This window comes from Mesoplodon mirus, assembly GCF_964341445.2.
Source record: "Mesoplodon mirus genome assembly, contig: HAP1_SCAFFOLD_1287, whole genome shotgun sequence".
NCBI classification, from domain to species: domain Eukaryota; kingdom Metazoa; phylum Chordata; class Mammalia; order Artiodactyla; family Ziphiidae; genus Mesoplodon; species Mesoplodon mirus.
Genome location: NW_028294805.1, coordinates 784 through 15,410, shown reverse-complemented (window position 1 = coordinate 15,410; position 14,627 = coordinate 784). Strand labels below are relative to the sequence as shown.

Here is a 14,627-nt window from a genome sequence, read left to right as displayed (position 1 = left end):
AACATAGGCAGAACACTCTATGACATAAATCACAGCAAGATCCTTTTTGACCCACTTCCTAGAGAAATGGAAATAAAACCAAAAATAAACAAATGGGACCTAATGAAACTTCAAAGGAAACCATAAACAAGACCAAAAGACAACCCTCAGAATGGGAGAAAATCTTTGCAAATGAAGCAACTGACAAAGGATTCATCTCCCAAATTTAGAAGCAGCTCATGCAGTTCAATATCAAAGAAACAAACAACCCAATCCAAAAATGGGCAGAAGACCTAAATAGACATTTCTCCAAAGAAGATATACAGACTGCCAACAAACACATGAAAGGATGCTCAACATCACCAATCATTAGAGAAATGCAAATCAAAACTACACTGAGGTATCACCTCACACCCGTCAGAATGGCCATCATCAGAAAATCTCCAAAAAGATTTATACGGGTGAACCAGTTGTGGTGTATCCATACAATGTCATATCATACAGCAGAAGGATAGAATTATGAGGAATGCAACAAGGATGAATGTCAGAAACATTATGGTGAGAAAAAAGCGAGACACACAAGAGTATGTACTTTATGTTTCTGTTTATATGACTTTCTAGAAAAGGAAAAATGAACCTCTGGCGACAGAAAACATATCAGCAGTTGCCTGTATCATATATGGAGTAGAGAGTGACTGCAAAGAGGAAAGGGAAAACTGCAAAGGGGGTAATAGGAAAATTGTCTACCTTGATGGAAACAGAAGTTACAAAATATTTACATTTGTCAAAATTCATTAAAGTGTACATTCAAGTTAGTATATTTTTAGATTATACCACAATATATTTCTTTTAATAAAAAAAATTATGAAGAGTAGGTAAGGGGGCAAAGGACCTGAAAGCCAGCTTTAGCTATGTTAGAGCTGTAAAATCAAAAAAAGATCAAGTTGCCCCTAATTTAAAAACCAAGAAAATGCATACAAGTTGAGGAATAGAGATTTTAACTTATTTTAAGAGTGAGTTTTATAACAATTAGAGCTTCCTAAAAATGAAATAAACTTATTTTGAGTTGGCAATTTCTTTCTCAGTGAGGACATTCAAGTACAAGATGACAATCATTTTTCAGGTGTGTTGTAGAAGTGCCTTAGAGATTGAAATTTGCATTAACCAATATTTAAGATGATTCAATAACATCAGAAAATATGCTATATTTATATATGCTCTTTTATGGTAGAGTTCTGTCTATAATGTTTTCTAAAATATCCTTTGAATTAATATTTCAATAGTAGTCTCCAGTGCTGCAAATGTAGGCCAGAAAGTTAGATCTGTGCACAGTCTATTTTTTAAGAAGCTTGTAATCTGGAAGAGAAGATAGACAAAAATGTTGTAGCAAAATGCAGTAAGTTTCATAATACAGATATCCTCATGCTCTTATATGACATGGAAGCAGTGTCACATTCTTAATATGTCATCTTTTTCTGAAATACTTCAGTATTAATTCCTCACAATTATAATAATTAATTGAGGCATGAATTATTTACAGAGAGATTCTAGTTATTCCTAAAATATTTGGAAATTGTTTTAACATGAAGGTATTTCTTAGAATACCTCCAGTAAAGTTCCAAATCATGTCTTTCAAAGCCTAAATGTGTTTGTACAATCCTGGCAAACCTCAAGGAAAAATGTGAATGTTGCTGATTATCCACCATTTAAAGTTTTCTAGGCTTTGGCATTTTTCTGTAAGTAGAAATAATTGACTATGAACTATGCAAAGAGTTGTTTTACCTGAATTTCTTTGAGATCCATCAGATGTGGCCATTAAAATGAGCCAATCTCCTCCATTACAACTACTCACTGTGCAGGCTTCTAGTCAAGCATTGGTGGAGATAGCGCAGCTCAATTTAAATTAAAATTCAAGGTAATGTAACTAAACAAGTGAGTCCTATCCTTTTCCCCTTACTTTCCCTTAGAGAGTTTTTGAAGTTAGGGATTTGTAAAATGAAAATATTAAACCAAATTTAATAGCAAAATGTCATTTTTGTCATTAGTGAAACCAAGCCCAGTTTCCACTTACCCCAAAGTATAAATTGCCTATCTGAGAAGCAGTTCAAATTTAAGTCATGTCAGATTGGTGGTCTTTCTGAGTTTCAGTTTGGAACTCTTATTTGAAGTCATTGTTTCACTCAAGAGCATCTCAATATCAATAGCAGGTTTTCTACTTCAGCAAAAGCCTTGATGTACAGCAGTGCCATTGGGTCCAGAGGATAACCTCTTTGTACGTGTTTTCTCCCAGTCTCACAGCAATGTTAAAGTCACTGATATCACAGAGCACATTTCTAATCCTAACTGTATGCCCTAATTTTGGCAGAAATCCACTCCTCCACTTTTATGCAATGTATTAACAGCCAGCAATTTAATTGTATTTGTTGAGACAGTAATATCAACGTGAAGCATTCCTTTTTTGAGGCTCAAATTCTTAATATTTGCTTTCCCCTTTGCAAGAAATACTTACTCCTTTACTCCCTTGTCCCCTTAGGCTACCTACCTCATACATCAATTAAGAAGACGTTTCACAAGGGATGCCTTTCCTCATCCTTCCAGGTGAGAAAGGCTGCCTGTTCCATGGCTCATAGTATCTTGTCTATATTTACTACAATTAGTAATTCTTCTTTAGACTGCAGGCTCTAAGAAATATGGACAATGCTTGCTTTACCCCACCTTGTATTACCAGCACCTAATGCAGTGCCTGGGACATAGTAGAAATTCTATAAATATGTAATGATTGATGAATGAATGAATGAATGAATGTGTTAATAACAAGATAAATGCATAAATCGTACTTGTAAAGCACAATACAAAGTAATTTCATTAATATCCACCCACTTACTTGTACCTTTATACCCTTCTCTTCATTTATATATCTTAGAATTACTTTTAATTTTATCAGCAGGGATACAGGATTTAATGACTAAATTTTGATGAAATGTATTAGAAATATTCGTGAGTGAGTAAGCACTATGCCATGGTGAGAGAGAGAAAAAACTAAAAGCTATTGTTATATTCTTGACTCAAGTCATACTCAATATTATTTGTTACATATTATATTACTCACGCAAATGCATTCTCACTGGCATGGTATCACCTGCATTATTATAATTTCCATTTCCTTCCCAATCCCTTTAAAGCCCATATCTGACCCTTAGACTTATTAAATTGCATTGTTTTAAACCACTTCTCCAATTTGTCAAGGTCATGTTATGGTCATGTTGAATTTTGATCTTGACAAAGTATTAATCAGTCTTATCAACTAAAGAGAACTGTAAATTACTAAATCCACATGCTTTTCTATCATCCTAATCTTGATGAAAATATTAAATAGCCTCTGGCCCAGGATTGACCTCTACATATAAAACTTCTGTCCACTTTGTTGAGGAGGAACTATAAATGAGTTTGATTGTTCTACCTACTTTGTTTCCAATAAATAGGTCTCTGGTGTGATCTATTTTTATAAATTTGTGAATGAATTCAATTTGTAATATTTTTATAATATTAATATTTAATGTCTGATTTCAAGTCATGGATAAAAAATGCTAACATCAATGAAAACTACTACTTGCTCAAATAGATTAATAATAGTAAGAACAATTAAAGTAGATTTTAAATCTACTGTCATGTTTATTTACTTTCCTGAATTGTTCCCACTGTGCCACTTCCTTACTTTCTGAATGTGACAGGTTCGTGCATGACGTCCTCCTCTAGATGCTGTGCCAGTAAGAAATCTCTCTGATTATAATAGGTGATCATCTATGTGATGGATAATAAGAGAAATATGCTTGTGCATTTTCAATCACAAATCCATGTCTTGCACAATGAAATGATTTTACTTGTTGCTTGATCACGGGGACTTCTTCCTCTGAATAAATAAGACTTGACTTTGCCTCTTTATGCAGTCATCTGTTCACAGTTCTGCCTCTCTCCGGTAGACTGTGTCTCCTTAAAGACAAATGAATATTCATTCATCTTTGATCCCCATTGCTTAGCATGCATAGTAATTGTTCAACAAATATTTGTTTAATAAGCTAAACACCAATATGCCATGAAGTAGGAAAATCTGGAGATGTGAGTGGTCAAGATGGGGGGTGTGACTAAAGGACCCCTCTGAATTCTAAGAACAACATACTTAGGATGGAATGCATGAGTAATCAAACGGGCTGACTACTTGACAACTAGTATGTATTCAATTTTCAAATTGTATATTATAAGCATCCCTGAGTGTAATTTGAAATGGATAGACAGGAATTTTTATTTTATTTTTTCTAATGAGGAAGCAGTGTAGTTTTCTATTCTCATGGCCTCTGTTGCTTCCTATGAATATTTCTCCAATATCTTGACATAATCGTTTTCAGGAAGCCAAGAGAGTCCAAAAGAAAATGACAAACAACAGAAATTGCTTTCATTTTCTAGTGTTTGGAAAAACATAAAAATAGGTTTAAGTTTTTCAAACATACTTAGATTTCATGAGATTTTACTTGGTTTATAATCAATATGATAAGATGCATATATATGTATATAGAATCATCATTCATTTTAAATTGGAAATAATGTGTATTCCCATGGCTGATTTGCAAACTGTCAATAATAAGAACCAAGCTTATGTCCTCCTAAGTCTTTTGTAGCCCCATTTTAACACATTTTCTGGAAGTTATTTCACTTCAACCACTCTACTTTCTAAAAAAACAATAGATGACTTTTTAAAATTTTTCATTTCAAAATGAAAATATTAAAATATGCTAAAAATTGGTGCAATAATGGAAGCTACAACTTACCATGTAAGTTTGTTTGTAATTGAGCAAAATATGTTCCAATAATTTTTGCATTGCATTTGCCTTTCTCTATATAATTACTAACCCTTTTTCTTTCACTATGGAATGTGAATTTTGATTTCTCATCTTCAAATTTGCCTTTAAATACATTTCTACCCTTATTTTTCTTCCGTCTGGAAGCTAAGTTTTCAAGAGAAAATTTGTTTCCACAAATATTGAATGTCTTCATATTAGGAATAATTCTAATGCAACTACTTTGTATTTGGAAATGTGCCACTGTGTTTAGGAAGGCTAAACACATACTTTTGGGTAAGTTCAAAAAAGATTACTCCAATGATTCAACCAAATATATTTCAAGCATATTGATAAGAATTTTCAAACTAATTGTGTGTGATAGCCATCAATTAAAGACGTAAAATGAATGCCTGCTATTTTAAAACATAATTAAGCCAAGGAAAGGCTGTGAATAACTAGCATGTTCTGTAAAGATAATTGGCTCATTAACTAAATTCTAACAGCCCATTCACATTTCTAGATTTTAATTGAAGAATGGATGGAAATAGTAAGGTGAGCTCATTGCCCAATACATATAAGCAGGTGACAATTTTAATTTCTGCGGAGATGCCCATATTGTATGAAATCTTATTAATATTGTGATGGAATACAGTGAATCATGCTGTGAAAGAAGCACATATTTGACTGTTGTACATGTGTTCACACACACACACACACAAACACACAGATACACACACATTTCTTTTTTCTCCTCTATTCTCATTTCAGTCCCATTTTTCCTTTTCTTAGATAACTGGTATCATGAATTGAATATAAATACTTTGAATCCATGCTTGAATTTTTTACTATATGCAAATGAATCCATGAAAAATACATGATTGCTTTGAGTTTTAACAATTTGTATACATGTCATCATGCCAAATATGTAATCTTTAAAGTCATTTATCATGTATATAATTAATTATTTTGAGTGAAGTATGGCACTGCATCTTAAAAATAGCTTATATATGTCTTTTCTAAGCAGCATAAACTGGAATTTTTAAATTTATTTTTATTGTCTCTGTGATCAAATGTATTGTGATTATTGATCTATTTCTCCTTTATTTTTCCATGTTTTATCCCTCCTGGTACTAACTTCGTTTAAACACATTTTTCATTCTCTTTTTATGGTCTACCTTTTTATGAATCATATATGAAGTATTCATTTTTAGTGTTTTCTGGAAAATTCGACATATATTTCTAACTTTAAAAAGTCGAAAACTAATTATCTCATCTTCCTCCTAAGCGGTTCATGGACCCCTCAAATTTTAAATCTGATCTCCAGTATTTCAGTATATTATCTAGTGTTTTAGTTTTACTTTGTACATACCAACATTGGCTATTATTTTTTACACTCAACCGTTATTCAGATTCATTCCAACATTACAAATTTCTTTGCTGGTCACTGTTCGGTGCACCCTCCTACTTCTTTTTATGCTTATTTTCTTTCTTACTGAAGAACATTCTTTGTACAATGGTCTCCAATCTTGCCTAAAACACACGAGAATTATGTGAGAAGTTTTTAAAGCTCCCATTATTGAAACACCACCTAGATCACTTTGGTTAAAAAAAAAAAATCTCCAAGTATTGGCTTCAGGCATCAGAATATTTTTTAATGCCTTCAGACAATTCCAATAGCTGCTGCTACTGCTTTAGTCATTTTTTGTTGTTGTTACAGTTTGTGGGTGGTAATTCCTCTTTGTCTATGAATGAAAATTTCTTTACTTCTTGTTCTTGAGTAGTTTTTTAAAATGAGGTATAGAATTTTAATTTGGATAGCTATACGTCCTCAGTACTTTGAAGATATTATTCTATTGTTTTCCAGCATCTACCTGTTTTCTGATAAGACAACAGCATCTACCTGTTTTCTGATAAGACAACGGATATTTAAAGCCAGCCCTCAAAAACAAGGCTTATTATTTCCAGGCCCTCCTTGAATTTCTTGGTTTCTACTCCTACTCACTACTCTAATGTTGAATTTGTTTTTTCCCCTTAAATCCTGAGACTGGGGATCCCCCCTTTTTTGTAAGCTTGTTCATTTATTGTTTGTTGATTTGCTTTTTATGTGTTGCTACATGTAAAAGCAACATATAAAAGAAAACACAAGTATAACAAACTGTGTGTTCAGATTGGAAGAAAGGATTCTCAGTATCAGTTCAGCCTATCCTATTGACTGAAAGCATTTACCTTGTTTCTTTTACAACTAACTTGAATATTATGAGTCTTACGTCTAATATACAGTACTCTTCACCCTTCTTGGAATGTCTATGCTCAATAAGGACATTAGTTGACTTGTCATTAATATTGCTTTTCTACATGTGAGTGCATTCAGAGTTCTATCCTGTCCCATATACATAGCATAATCTTATATTTTGTTTCTAACTGGCATCAGTTTTCTGGGTTTTTTTTTCGATTTACTTTTAAGCTTTACTTTTAGCAGGACTGTACTGAAATACTCTTACACCTTAATAGATCTAATTGTCTGGACTTAAAATAATAGATTTTTGTATCACAGGGGCATTTGTCTTTACAGATACTGATTTCTGTTCTCTGCACATGTTTTCATGTTATATGCCCAGTGTAATATGAAGCGAGTTAATTTATTGTGTTACATATAGTAAAGAATCCAGCAGAATAATGTTATTTAGGGTTTTTTTAAATTATTTCTATGAATAACAACAACATCAACAATAAGAGTAATAGAAAAGATAATTTCTACCTGTAGCAAGTCTCAGTTTTTTCTTAAATGCAGTAGAAGGCCCTTCACACTCTATTTGTCCGCTTGGCTTCAGGTTTTCATTTTGTTGGCTAGAAGACAGATAAAGGGGATTATGCACAGAACTGAGCCTGGTTTCTGCTAATCTCGAACTTGAATTCTTTCAAGGGTTGCAAAATATGATTCAAGTATTTCACAGGCCTGTATAACCTTTGTCATCTCTCTGGTATATGTGCCATCATGGGTGGATTTGGAACTGACATTGTATATCTCTGATCTCAACTGTATAAATATTTGTTTAGACTGACTATCAACATAGAACACAGACATTCTCTTCTGATGTATGGATGATAGAATAGTTCTTATCTGGGCCCCTATGGATGGGGCAGGCACAAACTAACAGAGGGCAATGAGGCAAATTTTCAATGAACTCAGATTTTATATTTTTCTTTAGGTAAAAGAGTGGTTGCTTCTATACCAAAAAAATATTTCTTATAATTTGGGTTACATTAAAAATATCTCATATTTACAGCCATTTATCTGAATCTATAAGAGTGACTTGGTTTTCTCAAATACATTATATATGGAGTCCTTTAGACTGGAATTAAATTAATCATGGTTGTATTTTTTTTTCTATTGACTTCCCAGCTATTTTCCCCTAGGAAAACTCTCTTAAATAATCAAGAGAAATATTTTAGGCAACATTATGTAAATCATCACCCTTATTAGATGAATTAATATTCTTGAAGTTATAGCTCATTTCATGGAAATCAGATTAACCTGATGTTATGGGCATAGTCATTTATCAGTAAGTTATCTGTTAATATGCTCAGTATGTGACATAAAATATGTAACTTTAATAAGAGAGTGGATCACCTCAAATAATTTAGCAAATCTTGAAAATGATAAGGATTAAAATTGTGGATGTATAAAGGACACAGAAGCTTGGAGAACTTTAAAACCATCTATTTCTATCCTGTTTCCCTCAGACAAGGAAATGAAGGCTGACACTTTAGCATGGTTTGGAAATCCTTCTAAAAATTATCTGACTTTCTCTTAGAATTAACAAGTAATTTAAAGTTTTAAGAACTGCAGAACTGATCACATGAATTACCATAATTTAGTCAAGAATTTTTTTGAATATCCACCTTTTGACAAACATTGTACATATAAGTACCAGGCTGTAGAGATGAATAAAATCATCCTTAGTCTCAAATAACTGAAAGAAAAATCCCCCAATATTAGTGATTACTCAGGAATTAAGGATGATGCTATGAGAACATTTTTATAATGTGAAATTTATTAAGTTAAATAAAATATTTTGCTTTTGAGATTAGAATGCCTTGTTTTTGTTCTAAGGATACTGATGATAGATAGTGCTTGTATTTTGCAGAAGTTTTATGGGAGCAAAATAAAAACTTGGTAATGTGATATAAATTTGGTGCCCCAAGGCGATTTTTATTGTTATTTCTATTGGTGTTGTTAATGAGGGAAATTTCTGTGAGCTATTAGAAAAGAAAATGTGGATATCAATATCTAATCAAAAAGAAGGACAAAATAATGGATAATTAGAGAATATATATAACCAATAAATTAAAAATATACTCACATGCTAAGGAAGCACAGTGGTGGAAGTTTTGCTCATCATAAAGCTTTAACAGTGAGTAGAAGTTATCTTGGTGTCTTGGGTGTGGGAAGATATGCTAACAACCAGTGATAGATCCGTTGTAAAAGTTGCAACTGTTTCTTTGGTATTAAATTTCACTTAAGACCTGTGCTTCTGGACAGGATGGAGTAATAGGAACTGGATTTACTCTCCTGGCTTAAACTGCTAAAAGTAAAAAAATATATATATTAAACAATAATTTTAGACATTGAAAAACAAACAGCACAAGACAACGGTTGTATAAAGCTGTTAATTATAATGATAACCCAGTGGCATAATGTTTTGTGTAATACAGTTAAATGTTGGTGTTTGAACAAGTCCCTGGTCACCTGTAAAAAATAAAGGTGGATTCTCTTTTCATATTTATTAACAAAATGAATTTCATAGGGATGCAGTATTTAAACATGTTAAAATACTACAATTACTAGAAGAAAACATTTTTGTTTTATTTAATAAAAGTTAATTTTTTTATATTTTTATGTGTTGCATTTATTGCTTTAAGATTATACAAATATGTTTTGATATAATTTAATACATGCAGCATCAACTAGAGTATTCAATACACAGACTATTCAATGAGTATAGCCTTAGTAGTGGGACAAAATTAGCCCTAGACTAACTTGTTTCAGTTGCAGCCTAATAAGGCTTACAACGAAGCCTCAAAATGATCAAACTATTTCTTAACTACCTCTTTGAGCAAAGTTACAAATCTTAAAAAAAATAATACAACAACGCCCTGCAACCAGTAAAGTAAAATTCACAATATCTGACATGCAATCGAGAATTACCAGGGATGCAAAGACAAAGGAAAATATAACCCATAACAAGGAGAAAAATTAATTAATGAAAACAGACTGAAAATGGTACAATCAGTAAACAAAGACATTCAAACAGTTATTATAACTAATTTTCATAGGTTCAAAAAGGTTAAAGGAAAGCATCAACATCTTAAATAGACATATAGAGGATATAAAAATAACCCAAATTGAGTTCCTAGAGATGAAAAATATAGTTTCTGAGATGAAAGATAAACTGGATGGGATTAAAAGAGTTGAGGCAATGCAGAAGCAAAGATTGACCTCCCTGCAAAAGCAAAATTTTGTTATTATAATATAATCTGTCCCACTGAGTAGTCCAAATATAAAGTCTGAAATGAAAAATGCCAGCTTGGTCACCTTTTTTCATTTCTAATTTGCTTTACCCTTTCTGGTTTGTGCTTCCAAAAATAATTAAAGTATAAAATTATGAAAATTGTATTCAATGGTATTAAAATTAAGCATCTATCCATCTTATGGATTGTCCTGCATAATGCAAATATCTAAAATCTAAATATTATGTGTATATATACATATATGTATATATACATATATGTATATATATCTCACTAGCAGAATGAAAAGAAGATATGAAAGTACAACACAAGTTGTGGAGGAATATAGTAAAGGAAACTAAAATTATAGTATTTTTGTTTTTAGATATAGTTGCTCTACGCAGTGGAAAAATGATATGCGGATTAGCATATTTTATTTTCTGAGAAGCATGAATCAATTTAAAAGGTGAAAGGGCAGATTAATTTCAAGAATGATTAATTTAAATACATTATCAGTCTTCAATTTTTTTGTTACTGACAACATCCCCTTTAGGATTTTCAAAACGCTGAAAGGAGGGATGCCAAGATTTTTAGTTGCTATTGAAGCAATTATTAGCAAATCCTTTCTTCTAATCTCATTACAGAAAATAAAGCCCTTTGTGCCCAGAGAACTCCCATTAGAACAGATAGCTAGTGGGAAGCAGCCACATAGCACAGGGAGATCAGCTGGGTGCTTTGTGACCACCTAGAGGGGTGGGATAGGGAGGGTGGGAGGGAGGGAGACGCAAGAGGGAAGTGATATGGGAACATGTGTATATGTATAACTGATTCACGTTGTTATAAAGCAGAAACTAACACACCATTGTAAAGCAATTATACTCCAATAAAGATGTTAAGAAAAAAAGAAAAAGGAACTGCATTTCGGAGCAGCTCAGAACATAGGGTGTACCACTCTGGAGCTATCCCACATTTCCTGTGTCTTCTTAAATATTGTGTATATATGCTATATATTTATATCTCCATCTAAATATACATCTATATCTCCTAAAATACTGTCTCACATATAATGAAGTCACAGTTTCCAGATAGTTGTTCTGGAAGTCATTAGACAAAATATAGTCTCATTTATTTAAAAAATGTGAAATGAGAGAAATGTACGAAAAACTTGATCCATCTTCTCACTGAATTTGTAGTATTAGTACCTTCAGAAGAAGAAATAATTAATTTATTGTAAATTATTTTATTCCTCATTTATTAGAGAGGAAATTTGTAAACTGAATCTGTTAGGGCTTAAAGGGTTTTTTTCCAGAAGATAGTATCTGTGGTTCTCACCTTACACTGAGCAGTATATCACTAGTGAACAATCTGACAAATATGTACATTATTAAGTTATTTTATTTTCACTTGGCTTTTTAATACTATCATCTGATATACATCATATTAACTGACACTGCAATTTCTTCCTTGATTTGTATTTTTTTTTCTACAAACACTTTGCATTCCAACTTCCACGTATCTGATTTACTCACCCATGTGATGGTCTTCATCTTCAGACATCTTGCTGTCTGGGCTGTTCAACCCTGTGACAGTAAAAGCACACTCACTAGGGACTAGGAGTTTGAGAAGGACTTAGAAAATTGTTTGACACTTGAAAAAAACGGCTCCAGAATATGAAGAAAAAATCTGCAAAATTGAGAGAAAAAGTTGTGTAATTAATATTTTCAACTAATATCACTACAACAGAAATGTTACTCAGCTTTCATATAGTTACCTAGAAATTATATTGGATATGTGACTTGGGCACATTTTAATGCATCTGATAACATTTAGGGTAGAGCTTCTAAAAGGGCAATTGCCTAGGACTGAGGAAGGTTTAAAAATGGCACAGAATGAACTAGAAGTGACTTCAGTGGGAGGCTGAGGCAGAGATGCTGGACCCGGAGAGCGACAGAGCGGGCGTACACTGGAGAGAGCTTTCCTCTACAGGAGAGCCAAGAACTTGTTACTTATTGAGGGGGCAGCATGAAGGTAGGGGATCCTACAATGAGAATCCTAGGATTGCTCCTAGATTTCTAACTTGGATAAATGACAGGATGGTACTCTTTGTGAATACTGAAGGAACAGCAACAGCAGCAGAAGTCTAAGAATGGAACTTTAACGTATCACAATGCCACCTTTAAACTAAATTTGGCGTTCTTCTCCTTTTTGAATGAATGAAAATGCATTAATTAAAGACACACACATTCACACACCTGCTAATATCTACTCTTCTGCAATCATGTGTTTTCTGTATAGTGTCTAACCTATTCCAGTCGAAGTAGTGCTTAAACACTTCAATATGCCTCTTTTCAGCCAAGAAGAAAAACTGTCTATGACTGTTTCAACATATTTTAAATATATGTATAATCATTGCCAACTTATCTGCTTTGCAGATACTAGTTTCCTATACAATATTTAATATCTCCCTTTAGTGAAAATGTCATTGCTCAGTATTATGATTGTTTTTCATTTTTATTCTATGTCCGAATGTTAGAATTATTGATTAATCTCTTTATTAATGGAATGATCTCAGCACAATGTTAAATACTCTTCTTCTCTACCATTATTATATGTTATTTTAAAGATTTTCCATACAGTGAAAATTCAGGCTTTTTGAAGTCAGTAGGATAGGCTCCAGTGAGTAAAAGAAATGCTGAAGAACAACAATATGTATTAAACAAATTTAAGTAGTTAAGAAAGCACTAATCTAGCCGTTGAGAAATATATACTAATATTTACATAGTATGTATATCTAAATCAATAGTTTCAAAATGAGATAATCTACTGAACAAAATATCTTAAAATGTGAATTAAAAGATGTTGTAAAATCTATATATGATTAAAATACAAAAATGTTTATAAGCTTGGAATATAAATAATAAGTGCATTTTTGTCTGGGAGACAAGTTGTTATCTGGGAAACCTCAAGACATTTTGTAGATTATCAAAATCACTTTACTATCAATCTTGAGCATTTCTCCTATCAACTCTATAATTAGTATTGGAAATTAGCATTATGACTCTATTTCACTATCAGGAACATTGAAGAAACTATTTCAAGTGCTAAACATTGGTTTTAACAAATAAAAAACAATTCATCTGAGGAAGATGTTACAATGAACTGAGGAATTAAAAGATCTCAAAGTAGAGAAATTTCACTGACTGCAGTATAAACAACTTGAGAGTAGACAGTTTGTTTTTCCTGTTTGCCCTCCAAATTTTGGAACAGTGTTATATGCACGGTGCAGGGTAATAAGCAAATATTTAACAAATGAAAAGTACTGAATTCATTACCTTGTGGTACAAATTAGGATTTCTTTTGTACTAACTAGAAGATTTTAATTTCAGCATTATGAATTATTAATGTCTTTATCTGATTCCCAGTTCTGTGTCAACCAAACTTATTTGAGTGATAATTAGAGGACTTCATGTTTATCCTATCTTCTAGGATTTCACTTTTGCATATCTGTTAATTCATAATTTTGATGTTTTTATAGCACAACCAAAGACTATAAAAACACATAGAGCAAGCACTTGCCAAAGAACTCTAAATAAAACAGGTCTCAGGGGCTTCCCTGGTGGCGCAGTGGTTGAGAGTCCGCCTGCCGATGCAGGGGAAACGGGTTCGTGCCCCTGTCTGGGAAGATCCCACATGCCGCGGAGCGGCTGGGCCCGTGAGCCATGGCCGCTGGGCCTGTGCGTCCGGAGCCTGTGCTCCGCAACGGGAGAGGCCACAACAGTGAGAGGCCCACATACCTCAAAAAAAAAAAAAAAAAAAAAAAAAAAAAAAAAAAAAACAGGTCTCAGATATGAAATTAGAGCCATACATGGTTATATTTCTAAGTGCTTCATCTAAAGAGAGACGTGCAACACTGCTGCATGAATTAATCACCTACGGTGACTTTTAAATCTACCAACAGCTGGCCCCTCTATCATATCTGATTTTATTCAATAGTCTAAGTGATAATAATTTTTTGATCAAGAACTTTATTTTACTGGTTGTAAAGGTGCGCGCATGCACGCACACACAATCCCCAGTGCTTTTAAAAATTGTGGGACAGAATTAATCATAACTATTGAGTGTAAATGTCATTTATCAACTTATTAAAGTGCAAGCATGCAGGGAAAATAAGCTAAAGACAAGACTTTCGTTTTTCAATTTAGTTTTAAAAAGTCTTGTAGAAATCTTTATGAAATTAACACAAAATGGTGTTACCAAAAATCTATTTAGTTTGTTTATTCCCTAGTCTGTGGCAATGTAAAC

The 14,627-nt window shown here is 32.7% G+C and overlaps 1 long non-coding RNA gene across 3 annotated transcripts; it reads right to left on the bottom strand.

Moving 5' to 3' along the window:
- Positions 1-566: 566 nt before the first annotated feature.
- LOC309797954 lies at positions 567-11,869 on the bottom strand. 3 transcript variants are annotated; one of them, XR_014292880.1, is made up of 4 exons: positions 11,855-11,869; positions 9,179-9,400; positions 7,573-7,661; positions 567-3,969 (listed from the first exon to the last, which is right to left on the bottom strand). It is a non-coding gene; the product is annotated as an uncharacterized lncRNA (long non-coding RNA). The 3 variants fall into 3 exon arrangements; XR_014292881.1 differs by having other exon boundaries at positions 9,179-9,397; XR_014292882.1 differs by lacking the exon at positions 11,855-11,869 and adding an exon at positions 11,832-11,846 and having other exon boundaries at positions 9,179-9,387.
- Positions 11,870-14,627: the final 2,758 nt, after the last annotated feature.